This window comes from Thunnus albacares, chromosome 17 (assembly GCF_914725855.1).
Source record: "Thunnus albacares chromosome 17, fThuAlb1.1, whole genome shotgun sequence".
Classification (NCBI taxonomy): Eukaryota; Metazoa; Chordata; class Actinopteri; order Scombriformes; family Scombridae; genus Thunnus; species Thunnus albacares.
In genome coordinates, this window is record NC_058122.1 from 29293211 (window position 1) to 29298568 (window position 5358).

Genomic DNA, 5358 nt, shown 5'->3' on the forward strand with positions numbered 1-5358 from the left:
AATATGACGCATAATCATCTGTGAAAAAATTAGCATATGTACGCTTCTCTTCCACTTGAGGCATATACGGAGACAACAGTGGTGCTTTCTTATTCTTTTTATTAATTGCTGTTTTTCTTATTTTGGTGTCGTTATTTTCTGTACAGCTTGTTTACCAGTCTCTGTGTTCACACCACTGGATCAATACTACCCTGCAGGTTTTAAGGTTTTGCTAGCTAGCCAGACATAAAGTATCTTGGCCGACGGGTCAAATCCAACCAACCAAAACCTGAATTGTTTGTGTTTATCTTTGCAAATGACTATGATTTTCACAAAAGTAACGGTCAGGAGAGTTATGAAGTAGTGCCAGCTAACCATGTTGTAATTCTCCTCTCCGTGATCATCCTGACTGAAATATTACTACTCACTTTTTTCCCCTCTGACTCATTACCTCTACTGTACTCTACACTTTGACAAAAGCCAACAAAAGCTAGATAGCTAGATTATCAAAGGGGACATTAATTTATTTAATCCCTCAAACTTCAGACCTGCATTGCTAGCAAGCTCACATTAACTGTTGCCGTTTCATTTTCACTTCATTATTCTGACTTGTGTTCTTGTTTTCTGTTCTGGGAGGGAGTTATTTCCCCAGCAGCTGTGTTAGCGGTTGCTAGGAGCAGTTAGCTAAACATTTGTAACATCAATCAAAGACATATGTCGATTTCAGAGTTGTTATTTCTGTAAGTGGACTTATAACAACCTGTGCAGCTTGGCACCATTTTTGTGTCCATTTTTTGGTAATCAGCTGTCAGTGAGCACTCGATTATGAGTAAATTCATAATGAAATAGTTCTTCTAATACCAATGTGCATTTCTGCTTGAAAATTACCGTTGTACATGTGCAGTAGAGATAATGGATATTTTGCAGTGACAGGGAAAAGACTGGGGGTGACGAATCATCTTCATCTAGCTGAGTCCAGCGCTTGCTAGCCATAAACCTGCAGTGAGCATTTTCCGGTGTGTGAGGAAGGACTGAGGCCTTGTCAACTGAAGTCACATATATAGGCAAGAATATATATATATATAAATCTTACACCAACATACTGCATTTCTATAACTGTATGTGGCTTCGTAGCCATTACTGCTTCTATTGGCTGTGTACAGTTTTTGTCGGAGCGGGGTACGGAAAGCAGGAAAAAATCATCTGGAGAGAGTTTGGGTGCGACACGAAGACTCCAAAGATTGACCTACCGTTAGCCGTTAGCCGTTAGCCATTAGCCTGCATGTGGAAGTAAATTAGCGTGTTGTTTCACACACACACACATATAGAAAAATGACTCGTAATTCCTGTAGTTTGGGGTCATTTTAAACATTAAAAAGTGTGCGTGCACAACATGCTCTACAGTTAACTTCTGCAAATTGATTTTTCAGTGTGAACCAGCAGCACAGTGACTGCAGACGGGTGTCTGTCTTCCAAGTTTGTACTCAGCAGACACCAAGTTCAAAGAGTGAGGATCCAAGTTAGTCGTTCCTTTTTTTGTTCCTCTGTTGTCGGACGATTAAACTCTTCTCTGCGATGATTTTTGTCTTCCTGAAACCAATTTTCAAAAACCAAAACCTGTTCAGTGCCCTATTCTGGATGATGTTAAAGACAAAAAATGTTTGTTTGTTTGTTTGTCGTGGCTTCAATCTGCCCTTGTCAGCAGTAGCAGCTGCGACTTGATATTAATTGTTGTTTCTGATGATGATTTATTTGACGCTCCACCCCTTTGTCTTTCTGCTCTTCATCGTACGAGACAGTATTTGGTTTGTATCAGTGTTTTTTTCCCTAGTCGGAGAGGTGGGACGAGTAAGGGGGAGGGGTCACAAAGATAGACCATGCCCACATGGTCTCTACCATAGCAAGTAGGAAAGACACTTAAATAACATTGTTATCATTATTATTGTTATTATTATTATTATTATTATTACTACCATAAATGACGAATAAAAATGCAGTAAAACATTTGCAAAAACCCAGAGGGAGAACGAACGGCTTCACACAAAGTGATCAAACATAAAAACTTTAAAAAAGGGAGGTAATGACGATTCTATAATAGCAATGATTTAAAGAAGTACAAAAGGAGTTATGTTATCATAAATAATAGTAGTAATATTGAATATTGAATGCTCGCAATTTTGTCAAACTGAAACTGGATTCTTTGTGTTATGTAATTATTGTAAATAACTTCAAAGAGAGAAAAAATGACTTGCATGTCTATGTATAAATCTACTGAGATATTTATTCCCGTCAAAGTTGACAAGTAGTTCGATCTCTGTCCTTTTTTTTTTTGCCACTTTCGCTTCCCCGACATCTGCCGTCTTCACCTCCACCGCCGCCACCATCCCCTCCGCCTCCCATCAGACAGTCCTTTATTCTGTCCTTGTGGGTGAAAAACAGAGAGAAAGATAGAAACATAGCTTCCAGCATCATTGTCCACCATGCTCAGTTCAGACGCTGCGTTTACACCAGCCGGCTGAATCTCACAAAAAAAAAAGTGCACTGTTGTTCTTAGAAGTAATGCACCCGCTGAAAGACGCAACGTCGTAGCTGTTTTTTTTGTGACTCGAGTCTCTTCACGTCTGTCTATGGAAATGAAAAGACCTCAAGGCGGGAACACGACAAATCTTTTGTCTTTGTGGTGTAAACGCGGCCACAACCACACCTCTGTTCATCACCCCAGTTCCAGAGGCTCCACCCACTGGCTCCTCTGATGAAAGTGCTTCCCTCCATATTAGGAAAACTAACCCCGCCTCCAGGGCTTTCTTGGCCACACCCCCCCCCCATCACTTCAGAAGCCCTGTTAGCGGTTTCCGAACTCTCTCTCTCTCTCTCTGTTTGACTCTATGTCTCTCAACCACAGCTAGCGAGCCAAACTGCAGACCTAAAACTCCTATCTGTTTACCCGTCTGCTTCCCCAGAGTTCAGCCTGCGCCCAGTCCTACAAAAAGGACTTGCAGTACCAGTAAGTAGCCAGATCCTGAGATGCAAACGCCCAATTAGCCTTCACTAACATCAACGTGCTAGCTGCTAACAGTTTGATTGGCAGTAGCAGTTCTCACAGGGTGCAGAAATTGAATATCCATGACAAAGAAGTGTCAGATTCCCTGTGACTAAATGGTTTTGGGTCAATTGAGATCTTTTAATGAGTTGCTTTTAGAGGTATAAAATCAGCCTTAGTCTTCGTCTGTAATTGACACAAGCACACAAGATCTCATTTATTTTGTGTCCATGTCAGCAGCAACCAAACTGCAATCTGAACCCGTCAGAGCTGATGCAGCCATAGAAAGATCTAGATCCCATGTTGGTGTCTCAAGGCTAACATGGTCTTAGTCCCTAACAAGATCATTAGCCTTAAAATGTTGGGGTTTTTTTTAAATCATCCTTCTGTGTTACTGCATCCACTTCATCCTCCGGACATACCTCGACATGCCACCACAGTCTTCCTTCTTTGTGGCTGTTTCCAGCATTTAGTCCTCACCGGGTTCCTGGAGGAGGTCTTGACTTTAGTTTCTCAAAGGTGTCGAAGTGCAAAAGAACAGTCGAAGGTCAACCAAAAAAAAAAATGTGATCTTAAAATCTTTGCAACAAACAGATCTGAGCTACAAAAGCTCAGTTTTACCTGGTCAGACTGCAGGAAGTAGCTCAGGTCTGTGAATTTAGTCTGAATGCAGTTTTACATCTTCGATGTATTTGAGGAACACCCCCCCCACACCCCCCACCCCAGAGTCACCACCTCATTTTGGGCCCAGTCTCTAGCCTCACACAGGCCTACCGTAACAAAGCGTGCAATATTCAGAGAAACAAGGGCTTTCTTTCCATGCAGAGGCGTTCAGGCCCGGCCGACCAGCTCAGACCTCCTGCAGGAACCGAGGTCACAGACACTTTCTGCAGACCCAAAAACAGTAAAACCTTAAAAGTTTGTCAGGGGAAAAAAACAGATAGAAGCTGTCTCTGGGGGAGACGGCAGGCAGGAGATGTGAGGTTAGAAAAAATATTTCCAAAATTTAAAAACACAGAGGACAGAGCCATCGCTCTTCAGACGCAACTTTGACCGGAAATGCAACTTGTGTCCCGTTTTTTTTGTGTGTGTGTATGTGTGCGTAGTGTAATGTAAAAGCGATCTGTCCCCCCCCCCTTCCCCTCCCCTCCCAACCCCCCCCACTCAGAAAAAACACCCTCCCCCTCCTGATCCCCCCCCCCCCCCCCCCTCCATCCCCTCCAACCCCGTCTCCCTCCTCCTCCTCCCCCCTCTCTCGTACTGCTGTTGGCTGTTCTGTTTAGTTCATGTGACGTGCCAGTATTCCCCCCTACCCCCTTCTTTACCCATCTTCCTCCCTTTCTCTCCCCCCCCACCCCCCCCCAACTCTCTCCCCCCCTTCTCTCTCTCTTGCTCTCTCTCCCCACTCCCTCTCTCTCTCTCTTCATGGATCTTTAAGATGACAACTCTATGCAGATGCTGTCTTTTATAAGTGTGTCAAAATTTTAATTTAAAATAAAAACTTTAAAAAAAAAAAACAAACCCTGACAGACATATTGAAATGATAACAAAAAATGAATAAAGAAAAGGATTGTTCAGTGTACTCTTCTTGCCTGATGGGATCTTTATTGCTTTGTGTGTTTTCAATCACTCTCGTTCTCTTTTCTAATCAAGTCCTCGTCTTTCTCCTGCTGCTTCTAGTTTCAGTAAACTCTCAAATAAAAAAACAACGTGGTAACACATGAACATTGACAGACTTCACTTAGAGCGCCCCCTAGACTACATCTGTTGATTGATGTCCTCTAGCAGATACTTCAGTGGTGGAAGAAGTACTCGGATCCTTTACTTAAGTAAAAATACCAATACATCCATGAAAAAATACTCCATTACAAGTAAAAGTCCTGCATGAAAAATCCTACTACAGTAAAAGTACATAAGTATTATGAGCTTGATGTAGTTAAAGTATTGCAGTAAAAGTACATAAGTATTATGAGCTTGATGTAGTTAAAGTATTGCAGTAAAAGTACATAAGTATTATGAGCTTGATGTAGTTAAAGTATTGCAGTAAAAGTACATAAGTATTATGAGCTTGATGTAGTTAAAGTATTGCAGTAAAAGTACATAAGTATTATGAGCTTGATGTAGTTAAAGTATCGCAGTAAAAGTAGCGGTTTGGTCCCTCTGACTGATATATTATTATATATGACATCATTAGATTATTAATAGTGAAGCATCAGTGTTAGAGCAGCATGTTACTGTTGTAGCTGCTGGAGGTGGAGCTAGTTTACACTACTTTATATACAGTTAGCTAGTTTAGTCCAGTGGTTCCCAACCTAGGGGTCGGGCCCCTCCAAAGGGTC